The following is a 21,908-nucleotide window of genomic DNA, read 5'->3' on the forward strand; positions in this document are numbered from 1 at the left end:
TAGAAATATTTGACACAGCACTAATTCTTCCGGCACTAAAAATGAGTACGTCTATTATACACACATAAATAATGCCTTAGTCCTTTCGGTGCCCCTTTAGTTTTGACGTAATGCTCTCAATCCCGTCCTATGTCATGTATCGTAAAATTTGCCTGCCAAACTCGCGCTGGCATCTTCTAGCGAGGAGACTTACGCACCACCGCTGCTATCTGTCATCTATAAATATAACTTGTGTACGGCTGATTTGCGTATCGGTGTTAAAAGCAGTCTCGTCCTATTCGTGTTGACACTCTGCTAACAGCGATGGCTGCCAAATGAACAGTTTTGTGTATGAGCATGGGTCAGTGTATTGCCCGCATAAACGTGCATTGTAGTATGCCATAAATTATCAGACCTGACGCAATAAGTAGTTGCGATAATAACGCCGCCAAAATCTTTACATTATCCCTGAGAAACTTGTGGCAAGCTTCTGAAGTCAACGAATGCTCGACCTAAGAAATTCTGCTCACTGATGATTTGTGTCTAAATTACGCTCAATACTAATAAACGTTGTATACGAATACAGGCCCTCACGCGGACTAATTTATTCTGCAGAGGTTTCCTGACACACCACACGAAACTACCAAATTGACCGGCGGCGAAGTTAGGTGTATAGAAACGCCACGTGGTGCTCAGATCAATATACAAATCTTCTCCGCAAAATTTTCGAGACAAGCTGTTTGTAAAGTGGAAAGGCCGGTGCCCAATGTCACAGCTTATTCAATCTTAACTGCAATCATTACTGCGTCGTCCACGCCATGGGCTCGGCAGAGCCGTACAAGGCTCACTCGGCCCGCAATGGGGTTATGGGAGCACTACGACGATCCCCTTTAAGCTATTGAGTGATTCAAATCACGACGCCAGAAGGAGGGGTTCCGTCGTGGTATGAGCCCCAAAACGCGTAACCCCAGAACCCTGCCTCATAATAAATGTAACGTCAACTGCAAATGTAATTTCGTAGAAGCGCTTTCTAGAGAAGTCGCCGCAGTCTTGATGGGTGCATATCCGCCAGAGGTAATCTTTTCGCAAATCGCTTCCAGGGCCTCCATCTTCGACCATTCCTGCGACCCGGACGCGTCCTACGTGTTCGAGGGAACGCGTCTCACAGTAAGAGCCACCAGAAGCCTTAGCGTGGACAGTGTGAGAGAGGTACACATGCGCACTCGCGCAACGGTGCTCGCAATTGCTTGCATCAAACCCGCACGTGTGACGGTGCGCCTCTTCCGACCAGATATACATCTGCTACGTGGACAAGCTGCTGATGACGGAAGACCGGGTAGCTGCGCTCCAGAGACAGTACTACTTCACTTGCAACTGCGTCCTCTGTCAAGAGGTACGTCACAGCCACATCACGGTTGTAACACGCACGCGGATAACCGCTGGAATGTGCGAATACATCGAATACATTCTGGCACCGCCCATTATAACGGTCTACAGGTTCTCAGACCCACGATACATCAGATCTCGTCAATGTGGCATCACACAGAAACACAATCTCGGCCTGCTTCTTGTGTAGTGACCGCGACATGTTTCAATTCCCTTACCATCATCAACATCATCATCACCAGCCTATCTACGCCCACTGCAGGGCAAAGGCCTCTCCCATTATTCTCCAATTACCCCGGTCCTGTGCCAACTTTGACCAATTTATCCCTGCAAACTTCTTGATCTCATCCGCCCATCTAACTTTCTGCCACCCCCTACTACGCTTGCCTTCTCTAGGAATCCACTCTGCTACCCTTAGTGACCAACGGTTATCTTGCCTGCGCATTAAATGCCCTGCCCAAGTCCATTTCTTCTTCTTAATTTCTACTAATATGTCTTTAACACCAGTTTGCTCCCTGACCCACTCCGCTCTCTTCTTGTCCCTTAATGTTACACCTATCATTTTCCGCTCCGTTGCCCTCTGAGTCGTTCTCAATTTAAGTTGAACCCTCTTAGTGAGCCTCCAAGTTTCTGCCCCGTATTTGAGTACGGTAAGATGCAGCTGTCATACACTTTCTTCTTTAGGGACAATGTTAGGCTGCTATTCATTATCTGAGAATGTCCGCCGTATGCACTCCACCCCATTCTGATCCTTCTAATTATCTCTGCCTCATGGTTGGGATCTGGGGTCACAACTTGGCCTAAGTAGATATATTCTTATACCACTTCCACTACCTCGCGCCCTATCCCAAACTGTTGTGCTGTCCCGAGGTTATTGATCATTACTCTAGTTTTCTGCATATTTTTTTCAGGCCCACGGTTCTACTCCGTTCCTCTAGTGCGGAAAGCATGCTTTGCAATTCGTCCCCCGAGTTACTGAGCAAGGCAACATCATCAGCAAATCTGAGGTTACTGAGGTATTCTCCATTAACCCTTACTCCCACCTGGTCCTAATCCAACGTTCTGAATACTTCTTGTAGACATGCTGTGAATAACATTGGGGAGATTGTGCCTCCTTGTCTGACGCCCTTCCTTATAGGTATTTTACTGTTCTCCTTATGGAGGATGATTGTCGCTGTGGACCCATCGTAGATATTCTTTAGTATTTTTACATAATGCTCATCTACCCCCTGGTTCCGTAATGCCTGAATAACTGCTAGGGTTTCGACCGAGCCAAATGCTTTTTCATAATCTATGAAGGCTATATATAGGGGTTCAGAATACTCAGCGCACTTCTCTATCACCGGATTGATCGTGTGAATATGGTCAATTGTTGAATAACCTTTACGGAACCCTGCTTGTTCTTTAGGTTGACTGAAATCTAAGGTTGAAAAAATTCTGTTAGCGATTACCTTGGTAAGTACCTTGTAGACGACTGACAGTAAGCTGATCGGCCTGTAATTTTTCAAGTCCTTCATGTCGCCTTTCTTATGGATTAGGATGATGTTCGCGTTCTTCCAAGATTCCGGTACCATTGCGGTCATTAGGCATTGCGTATACAGGTTTGCCAGTTTTTCAAGTACAATTTCTCCGCCATCCTTCAAAGAGGTCTGCTGTTATCTGATCCTCACCAGGTGCTTTGCCCCCTTTCATTTCTTTCAAAGCCTTCCTTACTTCTTCGGTAGTTACTGGTGGGATGTCTATCTCCTCTGAACTACTTTCTCGTTCGGCATTATCCTGGGTGGGCCGGCTACTGTACTGATCCCTATAGAACTCCTCAGCCACTGTGACTATGTTATCCCTATTTGTGATGACATTGCCTTGCTTATCTTTAAGTGCATACATCTGATTTTTCCCCACGCCAAGACGCCTCTACTGCTTTCAAGCTACCTCCGTTCTTTACAGCGTATTCTATCCTCTCCATATTATACTTCCGTATGTCAGCTGTCTTACACTTATGATTAACTTCGAAAGCTGCGCTAGTTCTACTCTGTCAGCTCAGGTGGAGATTGTCATGGTTTGCCGTTTCCTAATTAGATCTTTCGTCTCCTGGGAACGTTTACCAGTATCCTGTCTAGCCATCGTGCCCCCGACTTCTACTGCACACTCCGTGATAATGCGTGTAAGGTTGTCGCTGGCTTCCTGTGTCGTAACGGGCAATGGTCGCCGGGGTCAGACCGCACCCCAAGCCCCAACTGGAATTCCATAATTGCAGGGTTTTTTTTTTTTTTTTTTTTTTTGGGGGGGGGGGGGGGGGGGGGGATTGTCCGGCACCGGGATTCGAACCACGGTCTTTCAGCTCAGGTGGAGATTGTCATGGTTTGCCGTTTCCTAATTAGATCTTTCGTCTCCTGGGAAAGTTTATCAGTATCCTGTCTAGCCATCGTGCCCCCGACTTCTACTGCACACTCCGTGATAATGCGTGTAAGGTTGTCGCTGGCTTCCTGTGTCGTAAGCTCGACTTCGTCGGCAAGAGCTGAGTATCGGTTCTGCAGCGCGATCCTGAATTCTTCTACTTTATGCCTTACTGTTAGCTCATTAATCGGCTTCTTTCGTACTAGCTTGTTACGGTCCCTCCTCAAATCTAGCTTAATTCGAGGTCTTACCATACGTTGGTCACTACCCCTTACCCTTCCGAGCACTTCCACATCCTTCACGACGCCAGGGTTATCGCATAATATAAGGTCTATTTCATTTTTGTGCTCTTCATTCGGGCTCCTCCACGTCCCCTTCCAGCTCTCCTGTTTACAAAAGGTATTCATTATGCGTAGGTTATTCCGTTCTGCAAACTCAACTAGTAGGTCCCCCCTTCTATATCTACAGCCCAGACCATAGTTCCCAACTGCCTTGTCTCCAGCCTGATGCTCGCCTACTTTAGCATTGAAATCTCTCATAACTACGGCATACTGTGTTCTTACTTTAGACATTGCCGATCCCACATCTTCATAGAAGCGTTCCACTACCTGGTCGTCATGGCTGGATGTGGGGGCATAGCCCTGTACCAGCATGAGCTTGTACCTCCTATTGAGCCTAATTACAAGACCTGCTGCCCTTTTGTTAATGCTATGGTATTCTTCTATGTTGCCAGATATGCTTTTATTGACTAGAAATCCCACGCGCAGTTCTCTTCTGTCCTCTAGAACACGGTAACATAGAACGTGTCCATTTTTCGGCACCGTAAAAGCTTCACCTGTTCTCCTAACCTCACTAAGCCCTATGACATCCCATTTGATGTCCTTTAATTCCTCGAACAACACCTCGAGACTTGCTTCGCTAGATAAGGTTCGCGCGTTAAACGTTGCCAGGTTCAGATTCCAATGGCGGCCTGTCCGGCTCCAGGTATTCTTAGCCCCCTCTGCTGCGTCACAGGTCTGACCGCCGCCGTGGCCAGTTGCTTCGTAGCCACTGGGGACTGAGGGCCGAGGGTTAATTGGCGTATTCATGGGAGGTTGGGGCCGTTACTACACCAGGGTGGCCAATCCTGCTCTGGTGAGGGAGTGCGTTACGGGCAATGGTCGCCGGGGTCAGACCGCACCCCAAGCCCCAACTGGAATTCCATAATTGCACGGTTTTTTTTTTTTTTTGGGGGGGGGGGGGGGGGGAATTGTCCGGCACCGGGATTCGAACCATGGTCTTTCTACACGCGGGGCGGATACTATGCCTCTACTCTCTACTTCTACGCCACCGCTGCAACGCACGGTGGTGCATCGGAAAATCAAAAGTTACCCAGGGGCACATATCAAAACACGCAGCGTATTTTCTTCCCGTGGCGGAGACTGAGCTGGGTCCTGTGCGTCTGTGCGAACGCTCGTGCTTTCTGAGTTGGCTTTTAAATACACGTCAGGGGATGAACGCGCTCTAGAAGTTTCGGGATTAGAATTCCTTCGCGGAGGGGCCAGTGGCCTACTAAGAAAGAGAAAAATAAAAAGTTGCCCGGGAGCACATACCGTAACGTTGTTCTCTAAACATGCATCGTATTTTCCTCCCGCGGCGGAGACTGTTCCCTTATACCACCTTTCAAAGGTTAACGCTAGCAGCCCCATCCGCCGCTAGAAACGGCGACACCTGATATATGCATCACGCTGAATTGAAACAAGATTCCCGGGTGAAATGAGCACACGCTCCTACAACCGCCCTTCCGGAGCACGTCTGCCTTTGTTCGGCTACGGTGAACTCACACATTGCCGAAATATACCTGCACTTGTTTCAGGGTGCAAAGGAGCCGCTTTGCGAAAAGTGGAGCGGGCTCACTGAGTGCATCCGCAACCTGCAGCTGGACTTGGAGAAGACAGGTGAGTGCACGGACATACTCGCCATTCGAGCGACCATGACGCGTCCCGCATCCAGCCTGCCGTGCTTTGCAGGCCGGTGCAGTTATTGTGAAAAATAAACGCGTTTTTTCTTACAGCAAAGCTGTCTATGGCTAGGATGCGGGATTTTTAAAGCGAAAGCTTTCTCAGTGGGGCCGGTGGCGTTTTGTCAAAAAACTAATGTATTTCCCCGTAGACCGGTTGGTCGACTGAATAGCTCCAAGATTTCCTTACAAACGGCGCGTGCGTGAAACCGGGCTTCCATTGTGTAGAAACGGTTACTTTAAAATTGCACAAAAGTAACGGTTCCAGATAAGACAATACACGCATCGATCATGAAGAAGGAGTACGATAGCATACCTTTATCTCATAATTAGCACGTATCAGTATACATTTAGCCCGTTCGTACATGCGTGTACTTAGTACGCGAACAATCGTCGCATGGGTTCGTTCTTCGTTTGTGATTTGAGCCTTTTGAAGGTTTGGCGATCGATTGCACGCGCTATTAGCAAAGGTTGGACGCACTTATAGCTTTCGCGCTTCTCTCAACTTTCTCAAGGAAGGGATGGTAAATAATGTCGTTCGCGCAAAACACGCAAAAACGCCAGCTAAGCAAAACAAACCTTACCTGGATAAGGCTCTATCTTTGATATTTTGATATAATACGGCTTATATTGCCCTGTAAAAGTGCATTCCTAGCCCTTTGCATTTGTATTTATAAGTTAAGTCGACTTTTACGCGATCGATGTGAGCTTGGTTAGGTTACAAAAACCAAGCTTGCACTGGTAAGGTCCTAGGGCCTTCATATTTTGATATAAGACGGCTTATATTGCACCTGAAAAAGCTCCTCGCCAGCAAAGCATTTGTGTTTAGAAGTGAAGCTGACTTTAAAAAGGTCGGCGTGAACTTGATCCTTGTAAGCTGGCTTTCCCACAATATATTTTGCACAGTGAAGCCTACTCACAAAGAAAACCGTGATAGGAACTGGGCTAGGTAATAGCCACGCGAGTGTGATTGTTGGTGGCGTGCCGATACTAATGCGGCATTCGACAAACGTGCCCGCGAGACGGCATGTAAGCGGCGAGGGAGAACCCACGGTGCATAGGGCGAGTCACAGAACGCCGCAAAGCGCCTTCAGTGCCAAGGTGCCAACTTAACCGGGAGAGTTCAAGTGCGCGCACGCCAGGTTCCGAAGAGACTCTCTCGATCGTCATTTAGACTGGAGCTGCAGCGTGTGCGACATACATTCGTTCGATAACGACCTAACCGCAGACATAAAAGTCCCACACACACAGCCCGTCCAGCCATTCCCATTTCGTGAGGGTATGACCACTAGTTATCATAACCATCGTCATAAGGCAGGGAGCATCCGGGCCAGCTCTGCCGCCATCCCGTCACAGGCCTTTAGACGACGTGCACCTTGGACACGCCGCTAGGCAGAACAGGGAACCACTCTCAGCCACGGGACACCCCTTTTGGGCCTGCAGCGGGTCACCAAGACAGGGTAAAGTGTCGTATCTTAAGGCGAACGACTTGCCATATACTGTATCCGCCACTTTTGAAGGTCTGTCTCCCGCATCGGGATGAATGCAAGTTATGCTTGCAAGTACCGTGTAAAGGGAGAGCTGTACGTTGACACCGTTGATCGATGTACGTTACGGTTTCTTGCTGACACAATCAGTATGGTGGCATGCTGCCACGGCAGCTTCATGATGATCACACATTCAACGAGCCCGATGAATCAGCCGAAGGTTTTGTATTGACATCCAGTTTTAGGTAAAGGGGCAATCCGAAAACATGCACGCACGTTCTTGCTGGCACGCTCGAAGTAGTGACTTAGCTACCGCGTCAACAGAGGTCGTGTCTGGGAACTCTGGGTCGTGTCAGAGGTCGTGTCTGGGTCGTGTCTGGGCATCGTAACTGCCAGCTGTGCCACCGTACCACCATCGCAGAAGATTGAATGCTCACCTTTGTAAGCAGTAGCGCATTGTGGCGGCCGCACTCTTATTACAGGGACGAGCAGTGATCTTGATGCAAGGCTTCCTATCTTTCCTTTTCGCCTGGAAGCAGTTCGAAAGCTACAGTTCAGCAAAGAACGGAACACTGCAATTTCCTCTTCGCAGCAGACATTACCAGCAGTTTCGATCGAGATGCAGGCGGTTTACGAGCATCTAATAAAAATATTTCAGAAAGGTGATTTTCCCCATTTAGCGATGACAAGCGTTGCCGAAACAGGCCGCAGAACGTTCATTAACTTTTGCGTAATTCATCGTCAAAAGTTGCCGCCCATACAGTTATGGTTGATAACTTCCATGTATACAAAACCTGTTATAACAATCTTATAAACTTTAAACTGCGCACAAAGCAAGCTATCCCGCCCGTAAATGCTTTGCATAACACTCATGAGCTCCAGAACAACCAGGAAAAAAAAGCTCTCATAAACGGGAAAGCGGCACCTGTACCTTTTTAAGTCCCTGCTTTCATTTCGTTGCGATTTTATGTAATTGAGCCACCAAATTCTTTTATCGCTACATCTGAAAGGAAGCCCGCAACCAGCGGCGACATCGCTTCTTTAATGTCAGATGTGCGCGCAAATGATGGTAGGTCTTTAAAAAAAGAAAAAAAAATGTCTTTTGAGCGAGCTCTTACGTTCTGCACGTAGAATAGTAACATTTGGCTCGGGTATTTCATGGTCACCCAATCGAAGGACTGGACACTCTTATTAAACATGCTGTAAGAGTATTTCAGATGTTAGAAAAAATGAGAAAAAAAAATCCCACACAGAATTTATATCAGATGACTGTCTTTAAGTGCGAAGCATTCTGTGGATTGGGAGAATTATTCCCTATTACCTCACGCGCATCTACATGTAAGCATGCTTGGTTACTAACGGGAAATAAATATTTTTGTGCGAGTAGCGCGAGTAAGGAAATGTACTTTGCATAAACCGTGCAGTCTGATTCTCCTCTATAATACTCTTTGTGCTGTGGGGCACACTTTACAGTCCTGTAGCAGATAGATTAAAAGTCAGACATCCAGCAGGGTCCTTGATACAGGGATCAGTATGCGAAGAAAGCTTGACATGAAAGGTTTTAAAGGGCTGCTCGCGGTTGAGGACTTATATGCGGGAATCCTCTGAGCAACCGCTGCCGATCAGCTTGCTCATTAAATTCAGCGAGCAAAATAGCCCAGTGACAAGGCTGTGACTTCAACAACGGTGTCTGCACCGTGACATTTTGCATCGCATGATGTCCCACATAGCTCGTCCCTAACCTACTATCGGCATAGCTATTCGCCAGGTATGTCCCCTTGGACGCAGCGACCGGTCATTCAGCCGCATTGCAAAAAATCCCTGGCCATCTCCACTAATGTGAAACCTGGGGAGAAGTGAACGTACCACCATGCAGTGTATAAGTGTATTCTCGGCGCCTTGGCATTTTTGCCAACGGAAATGAAACCTTTGGGGGTAGAGGTAAGCAGCTTTTCTGTAAAGCGTCTCGCGTCTTTGAAGCACGAAGAGTTCTAGCGCGAGCCGTAAACGTTACGAAGCGTCCCAGCGCGAGGCGTAAACGAGTGTCCCGGTGTTTTAGCACGGTGACTACATAAGACGACGGTTACGACGCCGGCATTAGACGCCGACAGCCCGAGCCCCTAAGGGGATTTGCCCCTAATCCCGCATTTTTTAAGTGCTCTGCGCTAGGTCGCTATGATGTGCCGCAAAAGGTTTGAGTTCGATGTATCCAGCGCATGAGTCAAATGATATTTACGACTCTTAGACGATCCCAATATAATTGCAATGGTAGTACTATAATGGCAGATTGTAAATAATCTATCAACACGGTGTTATGACTTGTAAACGGTGTTACGACCATCCACTTTCAATGTTATTCTCGGGAAAACCGTGTTCTATATTGCACTGAAGGTTTGCACGGCCTGTTATAGTCTATGTTGCTTAAAAGTGACGCTAACGACGCCAAGTAATCGATTAGGAACCTGTTTTATTTCGCCAATGAGAGAAACGTCTACCGAATTAATGTTTCCCATTTTCGAATACATGTGAAAAAAGGCTTAACCTATGTCCATAAACGAAAACGGGTTTTCATTAAATTAAACAATAACAACCAGGGCACCGCTGTTAGTTGCCAAATTTAGAAAAAAACGAGCATTAAATGCGACCTGCGTGCAGATTTTGAGCAAATCAAGCCATCCATTTACTTTTCAAATAGGTTTCTTTATTCTTGCAACACCCCGCCCAAAGCATCTCGCTTTGAAGTGACTACACTGGGTTCACCGATTGTACGCGTAGCTGGGTTAGTCTAACAAATGTGCAGCAATATTTTATACTAACCCCGACATGTATGCGGTGGGAAGGGAATTGATGGAGCTCCCCCCCTTTTTCGTCGGCAGAGAGCAAGGAAGACGTGGAACGCATCGCGGACCGCTGCCGCGAGATCCTCGAGTGCCAGGGCACGGAGCTGGCGTCCAACGACGTAGCCAAGGTGGAGGCCTTCGTGCTGGGCTTCCAGTGCTTCTCCAGACTGGCCATGCACGCAACAGCAATCAGCTACGCGCTGCAGGCCATGGAGATCATGAGGCGAGTTGGCAGCCCACCACAGCGCGCCCTTCCCATGGGTATTAAGCTTTCGGGGGGGGGGGGGGGGGGGGATGTCCTGTGGAAGCACCGCATCGACGTAGCCGCACATCCGAACTCACGGAGCTGTAGCGAAAGAGGACAAGCACACGGCATTGATTCAGACAAACATTCATTGAAAATTCCAAAACACAATCCCAGCAGGTATGGCACAAAGGCAAACACCAGGAAGAATTTTTTTTTCGAGCGAAGCGTACATGTTGGTTGCCGAGGTGCTTATGCGGGCAGGGTAACATAGGAAGAATGCAATGATAGCGGGGGTAGAAAAAATTAGGGGGCGCATTTCCTGAGCCCCTTCGAGGATGCTGAGGAGGTGAAAAGCATGTACTCGTTCAGCCACGTAAAGATACTCGCCGTCAGGGATAGTTCGTCTCGCTTGATAGAACGAGTATGTGCGATAGGACTAGTACGAGTTTATTCCCAGAGCCTCAACTTATGTCCAAGCACTATTGGATATGTATAGCAAATGAGGGAAAATACTAAAGAGTACACCGAGAACGACGACCCGAGCTACGCGACCGAAAACGTCCGAATGGGGGTTGACGTAGCAATGGATTATGCGAGAGGCGTGGGACTGAATATTTTAGTGGAACCCCCATAATACGACTTTCAAAGGACCGCGAGAAAGTGTCGTATGACCGAGGTGTCGTACGATCGAGGTGCGGGTAAATGCCGGCCTAGTAGGCGATCTCACGCAACAGGTGGGCTAAGAACTCATTTAAACTTCTGTATTTTCGGGCGTTCTGCCGTGATTTACGAAGCTTTAGCTGAAATCCCAAGCTTAAAAAAGCCACGTTTATGTTGCGCCCCCTCCCCTCCATGCGTCCGAGCCAGCCCGCCAGCCAAGCGCCGCGCGCTACGCGACACCAGTGCGGTCCGGCGCCAGCCCCACGCCTTGCGCGCGCGAGATAAGCCCGACGTGGTCAAGCAAATCGCGATGAGAAAAGGGGAGCGTGAAACTGCCAAGGCCAAGCGAAGCGAGCGATAATGACGATAGTACAAGGCGGAAATGAAAACAAAAAAAAAACGGCTTTCCCGTACATGGTGGAGACACCTTTTGAACGCATAGAGTTTCATACTAATACATACTAGAGGGAAATCTGACGCCACTGTCTAAGGGAGCCGCGCTTCAGCGAGCGTTCCGTCATGTACCGGGCAGGCACGTTCCACTTGACTTTGGCATGGCTCATGAACAGGCTGAAAAGTTGGGTCTGGCTGCCAAAACGCAACACTATTACTTTAGAAGGTTCATCAAATTTGTTTTGTTATTATGAAATTGAACCTCCAAAAAGATTAATTTGTCAGTGATTATGTAGAAGCTTCATGCACGATGAACAATAAAAAAATGTGTCCCTTTCTTGTTGATTTTGGATTCGAGACAAAAAAGAAGCCATATGGCTAGCTAAGCCAAGTAGGTGAGGAACGTCGCTAGCGGCAATGGCGCCGCCCACAGCGGCCCACGACTGTTGCGACAGATTTCACTCTAGTATATATTAGTATGATGAGGGCCCTATTCTCGACTGCACAAATTGCCGGCAACTCGCCCATGTTTTTTTTTGCGTAAGGCCGACGTAAGCAATCAGTGACGTGCTGCACCTATAGTTATGACGACATGCAGTGTAATCTGACGAGTCACTCATAAAGGTCGCTACCAAGGTATCAAATATTGTGCAAGAAAGATATCAAAACACTTGGCATGTACTATAAAAATTAGGACGGTAGCTGAGGCTGACAAGAAAAACACATTTCTGGAGGTTACATTTGGCGTCAACACCACAAGGCGATCGAGTAACGTTGATCCAAAAGCGAGCGAAAGGCGGATGTCGAGCTCAAGAACATCACACAATTTTTTACCGTATCTATTTCTTTCTTTCAATCGCTTTTAGTAACATAGCTGGGCTCTCTGCTTCAATGCAAGCTTTGTTGCGTTATCACCTTCCCTGCCGCCACCGCCGCCGCGCCATCGTCTGCTGCTACGTTACAAGTTTATGGCGTGATCAGAAAAAAAGACGGCCGATACAATCGCTTGTATGACACATAAGTGCAGCGAAGCGCTACGCCTGATAACCGCGGAGCGCACCGATGTCGCCGATTCACTCATTCGTCATGCTCGACTTCAATCAGCGCTGTAATGAACCAAATAGTCACTTTTCTTTGTTATTTTTCTCTTGAGTTCGATCATGTGACCCAACATCTTACCAGGACGAGCATGGACAAATGTCATGCATTTGGTTCTCTTCGTCATGGAGAGGCTTGTACTGCCCTCTTAAGTGGCGGTTACGCCAAACAAATAATTTTTATTTTATTGCCAAACATAAAAGCAAAATATTCCACGTTATTTGTAAGCTCCATGATCGCTGACTTGGAAGCAGTTGAAACTATAATTTGTTTCGGTAGGAAACATGCCTTAGGCAGCGCACCTCTGCACTTCAAGATGCTAAAACACCAACTAGCCCACTCCCAAGCCTTGTTAAACAGCGCGCATGCGAAAGTGCGCCTGCTGCAAATTGCCGCACATTTCGCGGCGCCGTAAGCCTGGGCAATTTTTTGCCCTATTTTGCTTATATTTTGGGACAAAAACAGCCGCCATTTTCAAGCTGTTACGTAGCATTACGTCACTTTTACGCAGGCTGAAGTTGCCAATGCATGACGTAATCGTTCCCGCCAACTGTTTAAATTACGTCACGCCTTCTCAGCCAATCACAGAGGGGGTGTGTATTATAAACAGTATTGTTGTTGAATAGCAAAGACAGGCTTACGTTCTCATGTCCGCTGCATTTAGTCTGGTTTTTCATTGCCGGCCAAGAATTATGCGCCTTTAGTAACGAGAAATAAGGCAAACTTTATAACTGGTGTCCGTAAACGACATGAAACGTCAAAATGACGACAGCACACACAACCGCTTTGTCAGCCGGAAGCACGTGACCAAAATTGAAAGCCAGTCAGAAAAGACTTCCGGCAAATTGCCTGAATTGCCGGCAATTTGTGCAGTCGAGAATAGGGCCCTGAAACACTGATCTCCACTAGAGTTGCTCGATGGCGCTTCGAACTCTCCGGCGCGCGGCCGCATGAAGTTCGAGCGCTCGTCCCGGAAGTCGGGCAAATGGCCGCCGTTCCAGCATAGCGCATGCTACGCATGGGCTGGTTTCGCGCGCATTCTGCCAAAAATGCCTGCTTGTTGCGCCGTCAACTGCACAAGCAGACCAGAGAAGTCGTCTGGGATGACGTTCCACTTGGAAGTATTACAATATTTTGTACGACGTGCGTAATACGCATCGAAACACAAATGTCATATCAGTGTCGTTTTTAAGCTGTGGCTCTTGTTACGCAGATTCCCTCGCTCTAAGCCGGATATCCCAGGAACGAGCGAGGCCTTGGCCCGCATTTTCAGAGGAGTAGGAGTGCGCATCGCCCACAAGCCTTCGACAACCATAGGCCACCTAATCCCCCGACCCAAAGACCGGCCGACAATACAGAAAGCGCCCGGGGTCGTTTACCGCATTCCGTGCGCTGAGTGCAACGCCTCATACATCGGTGAAAGCAAAAGCCTACCGGAGAGGATTAGGCAACACAAAAACGACGTACGGAAACAGAATAGAGAACGCAGCGTAGTCGCCGAACACTCTGAAGTGGCCGACCACAAAATTGACTTCTCCGGAACAGCCATCCTCGAAAGGGAAACGAACGGGAGGAAGCGGCCTTTCCTTGAGTCGTGGCATATCCAGCGAACCCCTGGGAACTTCAATCACTCGCTTGGTACTCTCCCTTCGGTGTAGTACACACACGGATTACGTGCCGCAGCGAAGGGCTTTGCGCGAAGGCAGCAACAGTGAAAGACTAAAGACGCAGCTGCAGCGTGGTCTCAGTCACCCCTGAAGAAGAAGCCGAACCGGCTTCGAAACGTCGGGTTTTGTCTAAGTATTGGTTGGAGCATAATTAAATTTCAGTGTAGTAACTTCCCAACCAGACAGAAGTCTGTCAAAATGTTCACCTTCAAGACTACACGTATGCTTGAATTTATACTGTAAAGGGTTCCGATGTACTGACCTTCAAAGGTAAAACAGGAGCAAGCTGCGCACAGTCGTTTTCAGGTTTTGTTTTTTGTCGGCATGTAGCAAACCTCAAATCGGTTCTTCTGTTTCAGGCAGCTTTCTCCGTGTTGATATCGAACTCGCTTAGCTAGTTGATTTTCGGATAATCCAAGTCCTTTCACAGCTGTTAATTTATTGTTTTCGACTAATACAAGTCCCTTCATGACTGTTAATTTATTGTAAGACGTGCATCTTAACACGAATCATAAAGTCCACTCGCTAGCATAAATCCCGTTCGAGCTGCGTCGTCTCCTCTCAAACCAAGACCCACGTGACATTTTCGTTCTCCTTCGCAATTAAATTCTGCTTCATATAAACGTCGCATGTTTCGGTATAGCGTAAGTTGCGATCTGAACGCGATGTGTATAGCCAAAATGCAATAAAGTGAGAACAAAATGCCAAAATGCGCCAACGGGGACGCTTATCAGCGGTTGAGAAGCGTAGCAGACGCCCGACTTCCGGGACGAGCCGTTGAACTTCCGGTGGCCGTGCGCGCGCCCGGCCGCTACAGCGGCAAAGCGCCATCCAGCAACTAAGTGGAGATCAGTGGTATGAAACTTTATAATTGAACGGTCCCGTGCCGTCGCTATTGGGTCAAAGTGCTCAACACAGAGCTGTTTTCGTTTCCCAGCAACCTAAAATAGATGATCCGAAATAGATTATTCAAACTTCGGGAGTACACCGTGTTGGGGCGAAAATTATAGCGCGGTCTTGCTACAGTAACTTGCTGCGGCGGCCCGCGATTGACCCAAAATGGCGGTGTCACCGTATACGTGTCCCTTGCGACGGACGCGCGTCAATTGACATACTGTGCCAAAGGAACGGAGGGACAACGCGGCTTTGAAAGACACTGATAAGCACAGAGCAGACATATAGGGAGAGAGAGCGTCTTGAAAGCAAGAAACTTGGATCGAGCGGGCGGGGGAAGCGGGTGTTCGGTCATCGCCGTGGGGTTACGTCTTATGTGTTTTCGCGTTCGTCGGCGGCTCGCTTGGAGCTTCAAATTCACGGTCCGCCTGCCACCTGAACGTCGACTTCTCGTGGTTGGCGCTTTGGCGTACTGCTGCCGCGTGGGGCCATCGAAGGTTAACTCCCGCTCATCAGTACCCGCCTGCTTGCTTGCGCCTGTTCAGCAAGTGGTCTGGCCAACCTGCGGGCATTTGCACATCAAGGAGCGTCAAATGGGGGTTCAGAATAAAAAAAAGGTCGGTACGAGGCGGCGAAGCGATGTAAAAGATTGGTAAAAATGCCGGTTTATCCGCGCCAGGGTCCGTCGTATGAAGCGGACCACGTGCACTCGAGCGTCGTATCATCGGGGTTTAATGCGTTGTTCCTATGGGGGAGTTTGCCGGGACCGCAATGATCAGTCGTGAGAAGCGGGTTGTTGTATGTCCGGGGGACGTATCAGCGTGGTTCCACTCTAACACCTACTGGACGTATTCTTTACCGAATTTGAGTGGCCGAAAACACACGAACACGTGTTCTCCCATTATCACGATCGTCCCTTTACATCTTTTAAGCGTTTATTTTGCCAGAGGGCACATGTAAGCTTTCCAGGCGCCAGCGACGCTGCAAAGTCGAACGCGTGGGAAGCGGCGATTCCCTGAAGGGCGCATGAAGGACTTTATGGCAGCCAACCTGTCAACAGCAGGCGGCCTTTGGATCATGCCGCCTGCGTGGAGACTAATTGTCTTGAGCCTCAGCTGGGCTGCGACGTTGTTTTGAATTGCGGGTTTCAAAGCACAGTACGAGCTTGGGAAAGCGTGGGTCGGATGCTCGATTCGCTTTCTGCGGACGTGGCGGCGGTTGCTTCGGGGGCCGCCTGCGCGCGCGTTTAGCCAGAGGGGCGGTGGTTCTGCCTTTGTTGGCCCGCGCGGAGAGTAAGGAAGGGCGAAGATGTTGGGAATGCGACGCCGCGTGGTCCGCGCGTCCCATATGGTTTCTGTCGAGGATCGCCTGTCAATGGCGGGAGCCTCGAGGGAGCGCTGCGTTCGTTAAGAGGAACGGATAAGGGTCACACCGGGTTTGCGGTGGCGGTCCAACTTTGGACAAGGCGTTATACGTGCAAAGTGCGGCGTGGGAACGGGCAACGCAGGTCGCGTGCGTAAAAGCTTGCCCCGGGCGCTTGCACGTGTTTTCGCGGGGTTCTCAGTGTGTGTTATACTCATTTTGGTCGCCTTTGATCTTCTCTTTTTTTGTCTTGAGAGAGAGAGAGAGAGAGAGTGACCAGCGGTTCAGTGTTACGGGGGGAGTTGCCAGGCGCAGTTGATGCCCGGATTTGGCAATACGACCAATCAGGCCACCCGGAGATGCTGATTGGCCTGTGTGTCGGGGGTGGAGACTAAGTTACCAATTTAAAACCACGAGACACGAGGCCTCGGAGGTCGGATCCTAAGGGTTTCAAAGTGCTGTGCACGTTCGGCGTATTGCCGAGCTAGCCAGGTTCGGCTAGGGAGGGCCTTACCACCTGGGGGTGTCTTAGGTCAGGGTCCGTCTCTGACGGGGGTGCGGCGTGCACAGAGTCTTAACTGACCAGGAACCCCACTTTATTTCTTATTCGGTCTACTTCAGTCTGTATATATCCTGTATATGTGCTTGGCCTAAATATACAGTTTCAAAACCCTTCTCTAAAGATCGTCGTCGTACCGTCACTGCCCCACCATCAGGCAACAACGCAGACCATCGCAATACTTCTACACGCCACAACACCGGCGCATCGAAGCAAGAAACAACGAACCAAACTTTACTGCACAAATGAAGGTGTGTGATCAGATGATAATGGGAAAGATGGTCAGATTGAACATGAAAACGTTCGCTTCCTGGATGAAATTGAGACGCGAAAGATGACGGGGTCCTTGTGTCTAGGCAATGCAGGAGGACGTGTCGTTACGCAGAGGCCCGTCGCATCCCCTTCGGACGCAAAACGAGACATTCTGCGCTCCGTTAATATGATTGGGCACATACCCGCGTTCCCATCGGCAAGCAAGGAGGACATTTAGCGGGAACGTTCTTGCTACTCACTCAAGCAATTTCCACTTCTCATATCATGCTCAAATTGCTCATCTAGGCCTCAGTGACACACTTTTTAAGTCGAAGGCCACAACACATTCACGAGGTCCGCCTTCAGTCAGCTAACATTAGCGAGAGGTGGTGGTACTGGGGATGAGTTCTTTTCACGCATTGCGGGGGCTCCGCGTTGGTTTCCCACCTAGGCCGAAATTTCGCCATGTTGTTTTCAAGACAATTACATTTGCGTGCAGAAGCTTTCCTGAGTAACCCGTTTTTTATTCATTGAGCCGCCGGCCATTCTGTATGCCGTCTCGTGGCCACGATGGAGCCGAATGTCGGACCTACCGAGTAAACTACTGCTCCCACAATAATATACCCGAGAATTTTGTTCGTCAGAGTGTGCGTCTTCAAGCGTACGCAGATCATGGCGAAAGACCAGTCGCCGAGAATTTCGTCCAGATTGCGGGGTGTCCATATTAACGGGGTCAATATTAACAGACATGACTATAGCGTTGATGTGCACCTATAGTTAATGTACGCGAACTCTCGTCAGCACGGACATGCGTCGGTCCTCATATTAGGTGCTCCCAAATTACTAAGTTGTTTACGGAATGAGACTATAGTTATATAGGCGGAGGGGCGGGGCACCAATTTTTTTAAGTTCAGATAACTTTATGGGCCCGCCTTGTCGTCGTATACTATAGCTCGCTAACGGTCGATGCGACTGCCGGAATCAGGCAGTGCAGTGAGATGACGGACGCAAGTAGACCCTCATGTACCGGCGTCAGGGAGTCACGCTTAGGCTTCTAAAACCACGCGCTTTAAATAGTCATAACCGTTTGAGCCCCGTGAACCGTTGGCGCTTGTCATACATCTCCCCGTTGTTTAGCCCAAAGAAAACTGCAGGTACATTTCAGCAAAATTTGTGTATATAACCGGCAGCCCCCGCGTTCATTTAGTTGGGGACGCTCGTTGCGTTGGTTTTTACGATAGTAAGCGAAAAAAGCGGCCACGCAAGAAAAAAATGAATTACGCAGAAGAAACCTACTCCACCTTGGGTATTTCCCCAAAATCTGGTCGATTAACACAAAAAATGGCGTGTTCGAAATGGCGCAGGAAGGCTCCAGCCACGCAAGAAAAAATATGGCGCTTTCTAAATGACGCATAAAGGCTCCAAGCGCGCAAGAAAAAATGGCACGTTCGAAATTATTCAGAAAGGCTCCAGCCGCGCAAGAAAACAATTACGCGTTCGGAATGACGCAAAACAGCTGCAGTAGCTTCAGCATACGAATTAAAGCAAGCACAAAAAGAACAAAACTCCCGCTGGTGCAGTTTCAGGGATGGGGCGCGCGAGCACTGCGAAGGCGCTAAATTTAAAATGCATTAGGTGGCAGCAGTGAGCCTGTAACGGCGTTGCAACCCTTATGGCGAATCACTGCTCTGCACTTCCGACAGCTTTCACATTGAGTGAAACGGCTTTAATTTTTTCTCTGTATATAATGGCGCGTTAGTAGCACTATGGCGCAATACTATAGTACAGCGATAATACTAGTATTCTCATCACAGATGCAGCAAAACGCCGTAAATGTGGCTGTCACAGCAAAAATCCCCGCCCAGATTTTCAAGGTCGTTTCCACGTAAAATGCCATAAGAGAAGCTCGTGATTGGCCGACCGACGCCAGTGCGCGGTTGGCTCCCCGCGACAGATGAGATAGCCAACTGGCGCTGACTAATCACAAACTGCTCATGCGATATGTTACGCGCGAAGAGCTTTGTGAATCTGCGCCTACGTGAAATTGCCGTGGTATTTTGTATAGGGATTATCATTTTATACCCCTCGGATGATTCGTAAATTATTTGCATTGCGATCAACACTAAACCTTTTTTTGGTGCAGTTCTGATCCCATAAAAATACATTTTAGCTCACCTTAACTACAGTGGATCGAAAACACTCCAAACAAATTTTTAGGGAGAGTCACTTCTCTGAATTAGTCACCCGCTGTGTTCAGGGTGTTTATAGAAGAAACTGCAGATAGTCACCAAGCTTTGCATGAGCGCCAAAGTGTTATGGGCTCACTGTAAAGTAGGGGACAATCAATTAAATAATGGGTATACTATGAGTAGATACTCTTGACGGAAGTTAGCCAGCATGAGGGGGAAATGGGCGCGACGTTTCGGTTCCGCCCCTTGTTGTTTCTCGTGCCAAACTGCGGGTTCCTTTGTCCTCATTTCGCAGGATTTGCTACGGCCTGTACAGCCCCATTTATGGCCTCCACCTTCTGCACATTGGGAAATCGTACCAGGCGTCTGGAGACCACGTCAGCGCCGAAAACTTTTTCCAGATGGTATCTATCTTGTGCTCGTTGTTGCCTCATTGACGTAGGGCGTTTTGCGAAAGTGCATCACAATGTAAAGGAGTGTTTTATTCTGTATTACACGCAAGCCTGGCGCCATAAAAAATGAGCGGATCCCACGCATGTATGCGGGAATAGGGGTAAAGTGAAGCTGTGGCGAGTGCATGGAGAAATAGGAGATTTAGCGAGAAAAGCTCGGCGTCTCAGTCCCCCTGGCGAACGCGTGGTCGGCCGCACCACCTGTTCCTGACGTGGTCAGTGATGAGTGGGGAGGGTGACAGCTATGAAGGTGCACGCGTAGACATCTTCCATGAAGGCCAGTTGCCGCCGCTTTGACGGTGCCGTCTTGTCCTGGTGGTTGCCCCACCCCGGAATCCGCCCCCCTGGTGCGTAGCGAACGAAGCGCACGGCGATGAAGTTTCCGTGGATGCCAGACTGATCTCAAAAGTACCCAAAGCGATTTCTACGCCCCCCACTTGGCCCGCGCAACGCACGCGTCGCCCGTACCGTCATCAAAAGCGACGTGACTGACTTACTGGCTGGCTGCGAAATACATAGAAGTATTTTCGGGGCGCCGGTATGCGCAGAAACGAGCGCCGTCTGGCGGTGCTGTGAAAAACCCAGCGGTGCGTTCGACCAACCAGCAACGCCAGAAAAGTTGGGAGGAGAGGAAAATAAAGCTTCGGTTTAGAATACATTGTTCGCACCCACGTTTTTTCGCGCCTCAGGACGGTACCGTCGTCATCATCGGCATAATCGTCGTCATAAATAAGAGCTCGGGGGAATATTCTTACCCAATAATTAACTGTTGCGAATGGTTCGCCGTACTCTATACTACACCTCAATGCCGCTTTGTAGTGTCAAGTTTTGAAGCCATGGGAACAGTTGGGGCTCTACGGTGGGGCCTGTTGATTGGTCAAAGTGCGACCCGAACCCGCAACATTCGGTGTACTTGTCCAATTCGAAGGTCGAGGGTTCAGGCTCCATCTGGGGAGCATGTTTTCTCCACTTTTTGTCTTTCGGACATTTCGATTTCCTCACACACAAAAAAATGACGGACCAGTTTCTCTATGCCCTCAGTGTTCTTGGCATGCTTCTTTTCCTATCCGTATTTATATTGTACATGAACGTGTTTGCGAGCGTACGAATACACGCAGCACCTCTCATAATGAGCGTTTCTACCAGTTCAATTGAAGGAGGAAATAGCTCCTAAACTTTCATCCTGCACGCTTAGAAGAGCCTGAAAAACCAAAAAGTGCCAGGGGAATGGTCGGCTCCACGGCGCGAGCGCACAACTGGCGTTGGTCCTGAGCTGACGTTCAGTGCGGCCGTTCGGCTACCGCGCGTCGTACAGAAACCAATCTTGTGATTTCCCGTAACTGCCTGGTTTCAGGCACGTATCTGAGCGAGCTGTTTGTGACACCATGAATTTATGTCGCCGTTATTTGAGATTGTAAATTGCTTGTTTTGTGTCTCCCTCCTCTTTCCCTCTCTCGAACAGGCCACCTCAAGCATCTCCGTAAGCCACGGCACAACACACGCGACGTACCGCGAGCTGCAACTTCTAAGAAAGTCCAACCGCAGATGCATTGCCGGAGGCAGCAAGTGATATCAACTGGCCCAGCTTTCTACCTTAGTTAAAGTTATACTGGCTGCAAGATAAACACGACGCGCCATATTCAGCAGCATTTTCTTCGCCTTGGTGTTTAGCCCATTCAGAACTATGGTTGAGGGTCGTGTGGGCCAAATAAACTTCGAACGGTTGCTTGTTTAGCGAGAAAAAAGAAAAAAAAGAAAGAAAACAGTGTGACATGTATATTATGACGGCAAATGTGCATAATGACTAAATAAATCCCATTGGGTACAAGTTTTAAAGAGAAAAAAAAACTAATATTATAATTCTTGTTATACGTCACCTGTAAAGGAGCACGCTCAGTCAGTCCCGCTTGCGCCTGGCTTTGGTTCTGTGGACACTGGGCATACCCGCCTATCATTTAATGGGTGTAATCTTCCGTGCCGATAGCGGGCAGCGAGTCAGCTATACGCAGACAAACACAATGCTGCGAAACTTGCACAGGGAGATGAAGCA

General features: G+C 48.8%; 1 pseudogene across 1 annotated transcript in view; it reads left to right on the top strand.

The window, feature by feature from the left end:
- LOC144164660 (histone-lysine N-methyltransferase SMYD3-like) overlaps positions 1 to 21,694 on the top strand; it is a 65,166-nt pseudogene extending 43,472 nt beyond the window's left edge. The window contains exons 7-12 of the transcript XR_013321217.1: positions 1,080 to 1,188; positions 1,271 to 1,372; positions 5,615 to 5,696; positions 10,122 to 10,308; positions 19,702 to 19,810; positions 21,321 to 21,694. The product of XR_013321217.1 is annotated as a histone-lysine N-methyltransferase SMYD3-like (transcript). The remainder of the gene's footprint in view (positions 1 to 1,079; positions 1,189 to 1,270; positions 1,373 to 5,614; positions 5,697 to 10,121; positions 10,309 to 19,701; positions 19,811 to 21,320) is intronic.
- The last annotated feature ends 214 nt before the right edge of the window (positions 21,695 to 21,908 follow it).

The sequence above is a fragment of the Haemaphysalis longicornis genome, unplaced genomic scaffold, assembly GCF_048455015.1.
Source record: "Haemaphysalis longicornis isolate Haplotype H1 unplaced genomic scaffold, Haemaphysalis longicornis Haplotype H1 scaffold_1, whole genome shotgun sequence".
Classification (NCBI taxonomy): Eukaryota; Metazoa; Arthropoda; class Arachnida; order Ixodida; family Ixodidae; genus Haemaphysalis; species Haemaphysalis longicornis.